Here is a 14960-nt window from a genome sequence, read left to right on the forward strand (position 1 = left end):
CCCTGAGGCTGCAATGGCGTGAGGAAGCCCAAGCCACACGGAGAGGGCACGTGGAGGTGCTCTGGCTGGCAGCCCCAGGTGACTCTCAGTGGCCAGCCAGCACCAACTGCCAGATGATTCTAGCCTCCAGCCCGAGGCCCCAGACGTCATGTGGCCAAGTCAGAAGTATGTTACCTTCATTTCCTAATTTGCAGACTTGTGGGGATGAGCAAATGAAATAATATACCAAAAAAGCCTTTTGAAAGGCTGTATAAAGGAAGCTATTATTTTTGTGGTTATTTTTATTACGCTGTTCAGTCCTGTACTAAGTGATACAGAGAGAAAATAAGATCTCTTCTCTCAAAGAGTCTATTCTAATGGGCAGAGAGAGAACAAGAAACAGAAAAGAACAACAAAGAATATAGAATAGGGCTAAATAGTAAGGTGTAGGGTACAGATCAGGTGGTAGGGGTGTTTTAGGAGGCAGGACAATAGTGGGGGTACGGGGCAGAAGGGCCAAGAAAATCTTCTTGGAGGATGGGGGACTCACCTTGAAGGATGGGGAAGGTTTGGGTTGCTGGGGTGGGGGGAGGATACGTTAATCATGGGGTAACCAACTGAGCAAAGGTATTGACAAGGTAGCCTTGTCAAGGTGAGGGAAGGACTGGAGGCAGAGGGAACCTACCTCATAGGACTGGATGGAGTCAGACAGGTCTACTTAATGAGGGACTGAATGCCAGCCAGCACTCAGAGTTTTGCGTTTGCTGAATCCCTATATATAGGAAGATTTCATGGACTCTCTTGGTCACCTTTTCTGATATCATCATTGACCTTCTTGGCTCACAATGACCCTCGTTCTGTAAGAACTTCTTATTCTATCCCTTCCTGGAATCCTTTGTGTCTGCTGCTGCCCCTGACCCATTGGCTAAAGCTAATTGGTCCATGATGTATGCCTGACCAAGCTGGGGTCTCTGATTCCTTTTTTCTAGGGGTTTTGAAGCTTTGACTGGCCGAAGATGAGAGTTGGCACCAAGTGCCTTGGACAGAAGGGCCACCAATCCTGCAGCTCAGGCCCCAGCTGCCCTGCTTCCTTCCTGCCTGGGGTGCAGCTCGCCGTTAGATTCTGAGAGCCTTCTAGAAGTCTTCTAGTAAATGCTAAGCCCTCTCCTTACGCCCGTATTTATTTATTTACTTCTTTATTTAGCCAGCACTGTTGGTGTCTGGCACCAGTGACCACAAGAAACTTAACCCATATGAGCCACTGTTGAAGCGTGGATAGTGGTGAAGAGGACAAGGCCACCCCTGCATCTTGCCTTGCCCCCTCGCCAGCTGTGTGACTCTGGGCAGACCACCTTCTCTGAATCTTGGTTTCCTTATCAAAATGGTGCAAATAAGGGGCGCCTGGTTGGTTCAGTCGTTAAGCGTCGGCCTTCGTCTCAGGGCGTGATCCCGGCATTCTGGGATCGAGCCCCGCATGGGAGCCTGCTTCTTCCTCTCCCACTTCCCCTGCTTGTGTCCCCTCTCTCCCTGGCTGTCTCTCTCTGTCAAATAAATAAATAAAATCTTTAAAAAAAATGATGCAAATAAGACCAAATGCATAGGTTTATTATGAGGCTTTTAGGAGATAGTCTATGTCTGGCACACATTCTGTTCTGGAGAAAAACAAAACCTGTTAGCTGCTGTTATTATTATAATTTGAGTTTAAAGAGTTGGAAGCAGGCTGCCTGGAACTAGGCGTTCCCATCTACTGTGCTCAGTGTAGCACATGGAAAACAAACACAGATGACAAAGAGGGTTATGCTGATCTCTAAGTGGCCTTTTGACATCCAATGGAAGGCACTTGACCCCTGGCAGCCAATTAATTTCTGGAACAGGGTCCCAGCCTTGGTGTTCGTTCACGATTATTCAGCTCTTTACGTCACCAGGGGAGTGAGAGGGGCTGGCTTGCCATGGTGACTGGGGCCAAGTCTGAGACATGACGCGTTCAACCTTTAAGCCTAGAAGCCAGAGAACCGTGTTTCCAGGCCACAACCTTACTTTAGCCAGTCAGTATGTGTGGTGGGTCCTCCCGTGGCCTGGGAGAGAGTGCCAATGGCTCCAGGCAACCCTTCAGCGCAGCCGGAACCGGTTCAGGGTGTTGGACCCCAGCTGCGAGCGAAGCTGGGTTGTTAGTTGACTTGGGCATCAGGGACTGGGGTATCTGGGAAGTGAGACTCAGAAAGAGGGTGTAATAAAATAAAACTCCGGATAGTTTCACCTCTCGAGGTGGGAGGACCAGGCGGGGCAGGAGGCCCTGGTCCGTCAGCCTGAGTCATCCCTGGGCTCCCACCCTCATCCCCACTGTTCCTGCCTTGTTGCCCCAGGAGCAGGGGCTGTTCTTTGAACGCTCCAGCCCAATGGGGCACACACCCTTTCTAGTAACTGCCCTCAGCTCAGTGGTGACAGTTGGAATTTCTTAAAAGGATTCTGTAAAGCTTCAGGGAGGACGAAAGGGAAATACACCCAGAAAATAAAAGAAACCTGGCTGGCTTCAAGAGGACAGGGACCTTCAGCCCTGTGTCATTCCCAGGAGGCTCCCAAGGAGACATTTATTCCTTTATCCTCATCCCAAGGGTCAGGACACCTCTGCAGGCCCCTTGCTGGCTTTCTTTAGCACCAGATCGCCATCCCCACCCAGAAGGGCCCTCCTGTATGTTTTAGCTCCCCCTGGTTCTCGCCAGAACTCTCCCTTTATGGGCAAGACCCGAGGCTCCTGCTGGGTCCCGTCTTGCACAAACAGGAAGCAGCTCTGGCCCGGTGGGGATGCCCTGTGGCAGGAGCGTCTACACGACCGTTACCCATCAACACATCTGCAGAGGAGTGTTTTCTCACTACGGTTTTTAGGTACATGCTTTTTTCACAGGTGAGAAAACTAAAATTCAAATGAGGTTAAATGACATGCCCAGGGTCACTGATCAATGCTACCGTCAGGATTCAGTTCACGTGGCCTGATGCCAGGCCCCTGTCTCTTTATACACCCAGCCCCTGCCTTATTGTTCCCTGCCTTCCTTCCCCGGCTCTCTCCACCCCGCCCCCAGAACTCACTGTCGCATGACCGAAGTCACTGGAGCTGCTTTGATTTACAGATGGAGGAAATGTTTACAGAAAGTCAGTGGACACTCAATAAGTCTTGGTTGAGTTACATCGACAGAAAGAGTTGTTGATAATCGTAGTGATAATAATGAAACTAAATGATCCATTTTAAAGGGGAAAAAAACATTTGCTGAAAGGGGATAAACAGAGCAGTGACTTAAAATCCAGCGACTTTGCAGGGCCAGGGTAATTTTTCCCTCCCCCCCAGCCCCGGGGGTGGCCTCTCGGCTCCCACGTGGGCTCTGGTAGGAGGACATACCTGTTCACGAGAGGGTGAGGGACAACAGAATAATTAACATGAAACATTTTTCTTCGAAGGTTCTGCAACTGAATAACTAGAAACAGGAAAGGTTTAGTGTGAGAAGCCGGGGAAACGTGGCTATAGGAATAACATTCATATTTAATTGATTTAAATGACAGCCTCAAAAACAATGCGATTAAAAAAAAATACAACAAACATGTGGTGGAGTTTAGAGCATCTGGGTCTGTTTAAATTGCTCTTGTTTTTCAAGATCAAGGGTATTATTGATAAAAACAAAAATCTTTGTAATCACTAAATTTAATCCAACTAACGATGATGAGAAGACCGTTGTAAACATGAAACATAACTTGGGAACCGAATCTTACATATTTTCCTCATTGGGAAAGGCATGTGTTCGGTCATTTGCATTGGGGAAAGCAGCAGAACCAGCCAGGGAGGGCTTGTGGGCTCATCAGTGGCCAGAGAGCGCCCCCCGACAGCTAGCATTTCAGAAGGATGGACTGGTCAGTCATAGCAACACTGAGAGCAGTAGGGAGGGCCTTTCTTTGGTCTCCTACAACTCTAGAAGGGAGAGAAGGAATTGTGCATTGGCTGAGGAAGCAGTTGAAAATTGATAGAAGAGGGGCACCTGGGTCCCTCAGTTGGCTGAGTGTCTGCCTTCGGCTCGGGTCGTGATCTCAGGATCCTGGGATTGAGCCCCATGTCGGGCTCCCTGCTCACTGGGGAGTCTGCTTCTCCCTCTGTCCCCTCCCCCTGCTCATGCTCGTTCATACTCTCTCTCTCTCAAATAAAAATAAATAAAAATCTTTAAAAAAATGGTAGAAGGATAAAACTGTCCCCTGGGGAGAAACGATGCCCAAGAACAAAATAAAAATGAACCTGTCTGTGCTTGGCTTTAGCAATGTAAGTGTTAAGTCTAGTTTTAAACTTTTATGCCTTCTTGATTCCTTGGGGGTACTTGTCCCATGAAGATTTCAATTTCACTAACAAATGTTTATTGAGTGTGTGGTCCAGGGCACCATAGGGGTCAGAAGATGACCCCTTTTCTCATCCGTGTAAATGGTGATGCAGTCATATGGGAAGAGTCACTGTTCTGGAACCATCCAAGAATCTTTTCTGTCTACTCTGGGCATCAACATGGTGACTGTTGTTCATTGCTCTTCCTGCCTCACCCTTGCCTCCTAATTCACACACTCATTTTTGACCTCGTTCAAGTATCAGCCCTTAATAAGACATGAAGGGGATACTTGGGACTTTATAAGGACAACAAAGGATTGAGAATATCCAAACTCACACAGTGGAATAAGCTAATACCCAGTTTATTAAACTGCTAACCCAAATACATCAGCAGAAGCAATAAATTACGTATCATGGACATGCACGTACCAGCCGTACTCTGATGGTTAATACTAACCTCCTCCAACCTGGAAATTGGCATAACTCTCAAGGGGGGTGTCCAGGCAACATTCTTCCTGGTTTTGTGTCATCCTCCAATCTGCTTCTGTGTCACAAGCTGCTGTCCGTGTTGCACGGCTCCTTCCTTGAATGCAAGGCAACATGTTATTGCAAAACTTTCATATCGTTGATATCCCTAATGTTCGAGTTCAGTCTTTTAGACAATATTAGCTGTGTTTCTACTGCATGAGCTGTCTACCTTGCCACCATGAAGCACTCACTGTTGAAGGTGGTATGGTTTTCTGGATACACAAAGCAGTTTAGTAATATTTCCTAGCACAGACCTCTGTGTACCTCTTTTAAAATATTGTCTTCAAGGGGGTGCTTGGGTGGCTCAGTCAGTTAAGTGGATGACTCTTGGTTTCAGCACAGGTCACAATCTCAGCGTTCTGGGATCGAGCCCTGAGTGGGGCTCTGCGCTCAGTACAGAGTCTGCTTGAGATTCTCTCTCTCCCTCTCCCTCTGCTTCTCCCCCTGCCCGCAGGCGCACACTCTCTCTCAAATAAATAAATAAGTCTTTAAAAAAATAAAAATGATAAAATGTCTTCTTATGAGTAGGGGAAAAATCCATCAACTCATTAGAAAAACAGAAGAAGAATATTTACAGAAATTCACAGAATAGAAGGTAAACTACAAATGTTCAAGTCTAATGAAAAGATGCTCAGTCTCTCCAATTATAAATAAGGCAAATTGAAACAATGGCAGTTTTTCTGTTTTCCTATTAGAGTAGGAAAGATGACAGAGACTGCTACTACCCAGTTTGGCAAGGGTGTGGGGACAACAGAAACTTCCATGCTGGGGACAAAAGAGTAAATGGACACAACAATTTGGGAGGGCAATCTGGCGTTATCTATAAAAATAAGAATGTCCATACCCTTTCCACCAGAAATTCCACAGATAGGAGTTTATCCTATGGAAATACTCAGACAACGGTAGAAGCAATAGATATATTCATTACATTATTTATAGTAGCATAAATCTGGAAATCCCCTAACTGTCCATCAATAGGGAATTAGTTAAATAAACTACAGTAATCCGGTAACCCTCACAATGGATCACCGTGTGATAATGTGAGAGGATGAAGTGGTTCTATACGTACCCATCTGCAAACAGCTCCACAATATATTCAATTGAAAAAAACAAGTTGCCCATCAGTATGTATATATACTTTGATCTTTTTTTCTCTTGAAAGAGAGAGAGAGGTGTTTTTGTGTGCATGGACTGTTCTGGAAAAAATAGGGAGTGTTTCTCTTTCAGGAGGGAGGATTTACAGCACACTTTTACCTTTTGTTATATAGATTTTTGCCTGATTTGAATCCTTTTTTTAATCCTTTTTTATTAAAAGCAAGGAACGTGTTTAATTTATAACATTAGAAAATCCACAAATAATGATTTTTAAACGAAAGCCTGCGGGGACTGCAAGCAGACGAGTTTAGAGAATGTTACATCTTGGTGGGAAACAGTGGCACCCAGGCTTTCTCACTGGGGAGCTGTCTCTGGGTCTCCTCGTCTCTTCCCCATCACCCCGTGGCTCCAGACCCTGCTCCACACTCATGATGCAGGATGAGGTTAGTAGGTACGCGCTTGCTGCCCCGGGGAGTCCAGTTGTTTGAGCTACACTACACAGGAGCCTCCCTGTGTGTTCCCTCCTTCCTCTGCCCTGGCTCCTTCCAACTCGTCTGCTCATGTCTTCCTCACATGACTACCCTTCCCCTTCCTTCCCTCCCTACCACTCCAATGGGCAGCCCCTGGCACTCTGTCCGCCCCTTCTTACTGAGATGCTGTCCTCTCCCTAAGGCTACTCATTCCACATGCTCACCTCACTTGCACACTCTCCCCCTTCCTGCAGCCCTGTGGCTCCCCTCCTTTTGTTTCCCTTCCTCCCTTCTCCCAGGTCCGTTCTCTTCAGCCACAGAGTAGTCCTATTGTCTTCCTCCGTTCTGCTTCCCTGAAGAAGACTCCCTCCTCCAGACCCACATTTCTTGTTGCCTGGTGGATTTCCCCTCTGTGATCGTTGGCTGGCCAGCATCACACATTCCACGCACCAAATATGGAGCTCATACGCTTCTTCCACTTTCCGGTGCAGGGCAGCTGAGCACTTTCCTCAACCCTCCTAGGGTCCCTGCTGGGTCTGAAAATTAAATGGACAGAAACAAGTCAACAGGGGAAAAGCACACAAATTTTCTTAAATTTTAATGTGTACATGGGAGCCTTTAGAGGAGAATGAGGAAGTGGCCAGAGCAGGAAGCTTTTATACCTTTCAGACAAAGAAAAAAATGCATTTGTGAAGAATCGACAAGACAGAGGGATTTGCTGGGGTGGTGAAGGAACTAGGAAGATAAAGGTTGGTTTAACAAGATTTGTTTGAACAGGTTTTTTGACCTCAAATTCCTTGTCTCTGGTGGTAAGAATGTCTTCCTTCCTCCTGGTGCAGGGAGGGGACCTCAAACAGAGGAGTTTTGTGATCTGTTTCAGGGAATAAGGATGAGGAGGGAGGTCAGAATGACCTTCCTGCTTCCGCCATTTTTTTTTCAAACTCCTTCAGCTTAAGATATTCAAAAGGCCAAGGTGCCATGTTTTGGGGTAGGGTGTCCTGAACCCATCACTGACATCTTCTTTCTCATTTTGACAGTGTCACCTGCAATCCCACTGTCATCCTCTGCCTTCCTTACCCCTCATATCTCTTCAGTTGCCAAGTTCTGCAAGAGCAACTTATATATTCCTTATATCCCTCTTTTGCATCCCCAGCCAAGGAGAGCAGCCTTTCCTGAACCCCACATCTGAACATGACCACAACTTCCCCAAACTCCAAAGCATTGGTTTCCTTCTCTGAGACACAGCTCTGTCGTGTTTTGTGTTGATTTAGTTCTGTGTGTTTCTCCCACTCTCCCACCCTATGTAGATCCCAAGCTCCCTCCAGGCAAGGGCTTTCTTACTCACCCTTACCTCTGCCAATCTCGCACAGGGCCTCACAGGTGGAGGTGCTCTCTATATACACTTGGTGGACGAACTTGGATCCCAGACTCCAAGTGCAGGGCGTTGACTCTGAGTTAAAATAGTCCCTGCTATTGCCCGTGGTCTGGAACACCCCACTAGTCCTGACTCCCAATCTCAGGAGAGGCCTGAGGAACAGGAAGGTGCTACTTAGGTTCTAGTGGTTGTAAGAAACAGAGACTTACTCAAGTTACCTCAAGAGAAGAGAAGATTTATCTTAAGGATACTCACAGCCTGGACCAGAATGTGGTCTAGAAAGGAGGGAGCTGGCACAGGGCTCTTGTCCATGGGCAGCCTAGTTGCTCTGTCTTACCATTTTTCTGCATCTTTGGGTGTGTTTTTTCCATTCTCCTCCTGATAACTCTTTGAGTCTGGCTACTTATAATTTCTGTTCCCATGTAACTTTGACTCATACTAGATTATCCTGGCTTTTCTGGTTTCTTCTTACATCATAAACCTTCTGTTTTAGCTTTATTGCTAATTACAACCTTCACTTGGCATTTCTTGGTTCAAATGCCTTAGAGAGCTTGATGGGGCTGGCTCATCGTTTGGATTGGCTGTCCTTGATGCAGATGTGCACCCCCTTGATTCTAATCAGCTCTTCCAGTGCTGGAAAGGTGAGAAGGGTGGGTCCTTAAGGTTCAAATCTAACCGCTTAAAGACTACCCGTAACACAGATATCTTCTCCCAGAATAGCACTGAGGGTGTGGCAGGCTTCTGAGGCTGGGTCTGTCAAGTTTAGGGATGCCACCCAGTGCTGTCTCCAGCTGCTGCATCGGGAATGAGGCACCCAGGTAAATGTAGGAAGGGTCAGAAAGAAGAGCCCCCTAGTTGCCTGGAACCTCAGCCCTATCACATCACCTTCTCCCAACACACTCCCTCAGCAGACACAGAGAGCATTTCCTGACCTCAGATGCATGGGGGTACACAAGCTAGAAGGAAATCAGTGGACAAGGCAGTCCTCACATGGATGTGAAGAAATGCTGCGAATTACAAGTGAGAACATCGATCTTCACTAGGAAGATCACAAGGAGAGAAAAAGAGGATAAACCCAACAGAGAACTTGATACCCAGCCAATTCAGAGGATGAAATAAGCCAGGCCCTCAGGATGCTGAAACGAGAATCTAATAAAATGGCAATTGATGTAATCAAGAGTAACTGCAGGTTTAGATGTGAGAATGAATTTAAAAGGATTGAGTATTGATTCTCCAACACTAGTATAGGGTTGACCAACAAAGAGGACACATCCTAGCCATTCTGTTTGCAACTTGAAGTGAATTTCATAAATTCCCAATGGATTTGTCTTTTCTGCACTGCAGGAATTTTTCTCCTGCTGTGTATATGAAGACTTTTTAAAAGAAAAAAGAAAACTTAGCTGCAGATCCACCTTTGTTCTATATTTAGAAGCTACTATAAATTCCTTTTTATACCTTTTTTCTTTTCCTTATCCCTTCTTTCCTTTCTTCCTCCAATATTTATGCACATCTCTTTTATACAAGGCACGGTATGCCCAAATAGAGTCGTTGTAGTTTTTTTTCCCTCGGCAGCATGAGAAATAGAAAATACGATATAAGCAATGTCTGTCATGTATGGAATGCTTACTACGTGTCAGGTACTGTTCTCCGTGCTTTACACGTATCAGGCAATCCTCTTAACAGCCTTCAAAGGCAGATGCTGATATTTTTTTGTTTAAAGATTTTATTTATTCATTTGACAGAGATAGAGACAGCCAGCGGGAGAGGGAACACAAGCAGGGGGAGTGGGAGAGGAAGAAGCAGGCTCCTAGCAGAGGAGCCTGATGTGGGGCTCGATCCCAGAACGCCGGGATCACGCTCTGAGCTGAAGGCAGACGCTTAACCGCTGTGCCACCCAGGTGCCCCGGCAGATGCTGATATTATCCTCACTTGTAAAATGCAGACACTGAGGCACAAGTGGTTCAATAGCTTTCCGGAGATCAGTCAGAAGGCTGGAAAACAAAGCATTTGGTCTCATTGCTAGAAGATGACTGGCGATGCGGGTGGATCACTTAGGCAATCTCAGGATGAGGCAAGAGAGAAACTCAGTGAGCGAGGGTGGGGGGCGAGAAAGAAAAGGAAGAGTCTGCTTGTCAGCTCACAGGTGACCCCCTTTCCCCCAGGATGGGGGGATGTTTGAGGGGAAGAGAAGGACCGTGGGGTGATCTCGCACAAACACAGACTGAGTCATTCATATGGAGGCAGCCGTTAGGGAAAGCACTGGAACGGAGGTCCCCGTGTCACCTTAGGCAAGTCTTTTACCCTTTCTCTCTGTAGTTTTGGTCAACCGAGGAGGAATTTTTTTATATTGTGAAGAGCCATTCAAATATTTGATATGAAATAGCCATGGCCAGAAGGGACATATTTGAGCAAAGCTAATTTCCACAGTGGTGGCCAGCCCTTGTTCTGTAGTAGATCCGGCCCTCAACCAAAGTGTGTTCATGTGCCCTGACCTGTCCCTTCAGTAAAGCTGAGTCCCAGCAAGGATGCGGGGCATGGAGGAGCTGCTCTGAGGAACACACAAGAAGAGAATGGCCAATGGCTTTTCTCAGTAGAATTTGCTCCAGGAACATTACCATCTTTCTCAGACTAGCAACTTCTAGACCTTCATAAGAAATTATTGAGACAAGTCTGCTTATGGCAAGATAAAAGGGAAGAGAAGCCAGACACCAACAGCCTCATATTGTAAGATTCCATATGCATGAAATGTCCAGAGTAGGCAAACCCACAGAGACAGGAAACAGATTAGCAGTTGTGGGGGGAGGGGCAAATGGGGAGTGGTTGTTCATGGGTACCGGATTTTTTTTGAGGTGATAAAAATGTTTTTGAATTAGATAGTGATGATTACACAATCTTATGAATATACTAAAAACCACTGAATAGTATACTTGGAAAGGGAGGATTTTGTGGTATGTGAATCAAATTTCAATTGAAGAAAGAATGAAGGGAGGAGGCTCCCAGCAAGATTCCCATTGCCATGGAAGATGATTTCCTCTTTCTTGAAGTCTCCTTGAGTGGAAGGGAAACCATAGGGGACCCAGGGCTTCAGAGAAAGCAGCCCACTGAGGGGCCTGACCAGGGCCTGTACTATGAGCAGATCTCACAGGCAACACACAACACACAGGCCACCCCCACAGCCAGCCTATGGAGAGGGAGGCAGATGGCGCCCCTGAGGTATTTCCCAATGGGCACCAGTCCCCAGAAGACCAAAGCAATGTCAGGTACCACAGAGGGACCCAGGTGGAATTTCTGCCTTTAAAGCATGCCCCAAGCACTTCAATATGGTCACTGGGAGAGGAAGCTATATGACCCAGACTTGGCGCATATTTTGTGGTTTGGTGGGAGGGGGCACTGCGCTCTATGTCAATGTCAGTCTAAAGTTGAAGAGTTGAAAGACTCCCTTGACTCTCTGCACTTTCACTTGTGGCTTACCTCAAGCACATGCATACTCTCTCCTCCCTTTGGAGGAGGCCTTGGGAGAATTCTTTTTTTTTTTTTTTTAAAGAAAATATAGCAAGTATTCATCTTGGTCTACAAGACCAAGGCATGTGCACGCGTGCACACACACACACACACACACACACACACACACACAAATCACTTTATATATTTTCTTTAAGTCAACTTAATTCCAACTCTAAGCTCCCATCTGGTGGGTTGGTAGGAAATTCAGTCATTGTTGGCTCTACCTACCACGTGGGCCCGGACAGCATCCGGATCTGAGTTTATGTGGTAGCTGGACTAGGGGAAGCGTCTCCAATGCTTGGTGAATCGAACTCCAGGCCCCAGTTTCCTCGAAGTCTGGCGGCACGGGGCAGGGGCCTTGGAATCTCTCATTTTCTCTGCTCGGGTCTTACTAACTCCCCAGGAAGCTGCCCTGGGTTATGGGGGGGAGGGGGCCCTGCTCTTGCAGAACCCACCACAGCTGGTTTTATACATTAGATACTAAAGCCCAAGAACTTTTCAAGGACTCGGGAAAATGTCTGATCTTTGGAAGAATGTCCATGGGCTCCAAAATACAAAAAAGAGAATGGCCAAATGGAAATGAAGTGTTTTGTGTTCACAAAAATCTAGTATTACCGTTTCATTCATTGTTAAACTTAATATTCATGAACATTTCACTTTGAGAACAGCTTATTAGGGGCGCCTGGGTGGCTCAGTCGGTGAAGCAGTTACCTTCATTTCAGATCATGGTCTTAGGGTCCTGGGATGGAGCCCTGTCTCAGGCTCCTTGCTCGGCAGGGAGCCTGCTTCTCCCTGTGCCTGCTGCTCCCCCTGCTTGTGCTCTCTCTCTGACAAATAAATAAATAAAATCTTTAAAAAAATATAAAAAAATAAAATGCAGTTCCAATTCAGAAGGTCTAGGATGGGACCAAAATTGGGTTTTTCTAGAAAAGCTCCCAGGTGGGGTAAAGCTGATGCTGATGGTTCGCAGACCACATTTCGTGTGCAAGGCTCGAAAGTAGCTTTACTGCACTGCTGCTTCTTCAAGAACTTCCTGTACCCTCGGCTGACCTCAGGGTTAAATCCCAAGTCCTTCGGCTCCCTCAAGTATTCATACTCAGATACTGGCCCATGCTCCCACTCGGGTCCCACTGAATTTCTGGGCAGGTAATGCTTATTCCTGCCTTCCGGCCTTTGCTCAGGCTGTTTCTCTGCCTATAATGCCCTCCCTTGTGATGTCTGTTAAGCAAGATCCTTTTTTACCCTTTCGTATCCCACTCAACTGCTGCTTCCTCCGTGAAATTTGTCCCAAACTTGCCAGCCAGTATTGCTTCCTTCCTGTCCTGAATTCAGTTTTTATAATCCTCGGTTTGGCTCGGGTTATGTACTCTCTCCTGTTATTAGCTAACTCTTTTGAAGATGTCTGTCTTACTTCTCGGACGAGGCTGTAAGGCCCTGGCGGACGTTCCCACGTTTTCTGCAGTCTAGACTTGGCTCTGCCACTAATTAGCCACATGATCTTGGAAAAAAATCACTTTATTTCTCTGGACCTTGGGTCGCTCATTTGTAAAACGAGGAGTTAAACTAACTCAGGGACTGCTGAAAGCCTGTCTGCCTCGAACATTCCTTGGTTCCATATGGTTCTGACTGCTTTACGTTGCCTACGACATGGTTGACATCCAAGAACACACCTAGTGGATTTAATTAAATTGAAATTTTAAGCAAGGAAAGGCTATATGTCCCCAGAGAGGTCATGGATAAATGGCCCCGGGGCAATGCAACAAATCCTGGTTGCAGGAGAGATTCATTCTTCCTGTGCCTCCCCCGCTTCTGGGAGGCCTCTCCTCTCTGTCTGGAATTTGCCATCTCTCCTCAGTGCTAGGTGCTTCCCTCCTTCCATCCTTTACCAAGATCACAGAGAGAATAAAATACAATAAGGGGTGTGCCTAGGGGCATGGGGGGAGGGGAGTGAGGGAGGGGAGGAGGAGCAGAGCAGAACATGAGGTCATAATCTGGGACCAGACTTTTCAGAAATCATCTGTCACAGCAACCTAGCCACCAGAAGATGTAAATAAATTAAGACGGTAATTCCATCTCAGATTTGTGGTGCTCTGAGCAGCCCTTCTAAGCTCGGCTCTCACGGTGTGTGATGTCACCCACATGCCTTGATGGAATTAGAGCCCTAATTTATTTATGGTTGGGGATATGCTATTCCTTAAGGCATTGCAATTGTCTTTATTTTATAGGCTGCTTGAAGCAATTTAATATGGTTGGATCCCGCAGAGGGTGCATACCAATAGAAACTCAACAAGTGAGAGCCGGCTGGCTAGAGGTGCCCCAGTGCTCGCTCCTCATGGACAGCCAGCAGCCCGGAGCCATGGAGAGCTTGCCAAAAAATCAAGCTTCAAGTTTTTCATCTTCCTTGGGTGCATCTCCCTCAGGAAGCAGGGACCCCTCCAGTGCGAGGATCAGGAGCAGTCACAGTAGGGGTATTCTTCTCAGAGACCCGACCTACGCCCCTGTGGAAACAAAGCCTCAGTAGGATCAAACAGGGCGGGAGCTCAGGAGGGCAACTACTCCAGGCTCGGGCTTGAAGCAGGACTTTGTTTAAATCCCTCCACACCATGTACGGGGCTACCTAGACCATCAAACAGTGTGGAATCGTATAAGGATTTGGAGTCAGAATCCCCGGATGCAAGTCTTGGCTTTGCCACTGTCTGTGTTGTCCTGGACCATTCACTTAACTAAATCTCAGTCCCTACAGGTAAAATGGAAATAATATTTTCTACCTCAAAAGGTTGCTGAGATGACCAAATGCCAATGTAGGTAAAGCGCTTGCACAGATGGTAGATGAGTGTTGCATAGATGGCAGCTCTAACCTGGGGAGGCAATGTGTGAATGACCTCACCTGTGGCGCAGCCTCTCCTCTGGAAGCTCTTGAATTTTCAAGGGAACCATATCTCAGGACAAAAAAAATCACCTACTGGTATCTTGCATCCTCTACCCTCTGACCAACAGTTGTCATGGATACTGACTGAGTCCTCTCTTGGTGAAGTACCCGGGCATCAGACTTCTCCAGGCTGCAATGCTGGTAGGCTTTAGATTCTTATGGGCCAGGGGTTCCTTCTTTCTTCTAACTTCTCTCATCCTTGTTCCGTAGGAGTAATATATATGCTTTATTTATTTGATGGTTTTATACATTGATTTGTTCGTCTTGAGTGTATTGTAAGCACTCATTGTGTCATGGAGCAAAATATTTCTTCCTTTTAGGTTCCAAGTTTCTACAATGTTCTGAGGTCTTACTTGAGGAGGAAACAGCTAGGCAGAGAAAGGAACTGTAGTTTAGAACTATATAACTTATGGTATCCAAATTCCTATGGGACACAACTATATGTATTTAAAGAAATAGTTAAGTGATGGATGGATGGATGGAAGGAAGGAAGGAGGAAGGAGGAAGGAAGGAAGGAAGGAAGGAAGGAAGGAAAGAAGGGAGGGAGGAGGGAAGGGGAAGGAAAGGAAGGAAGGAGAAGGAATGAAGAAATTTTATACAACTGTATGTCTGAGCATATACTGTAGTTTCTTGTCTTTTTTTAAAGATTTTATTTATTTATTTGAGAGAGTGAGAGAGAGCAAGAGAGAGCATGAGTGGGAGGTGGGGAGAGGGAGAAGCAGACTCCCT

This window comes from Ursus americanus, chromosome 7 (genome assembly GCF_024610735.1).
Source record: "Ursus americanus isolate L20-20 chromosome 7, mUrsAme1.1.p, whole genome shotgun sequence".
In the NCBI taxonomy this organism is placed as follows: Eukaryota; Metazoa; Chordata; class Mammalia; order Carnivora; family Ursidae; genus Ursus; species Ursus americanus.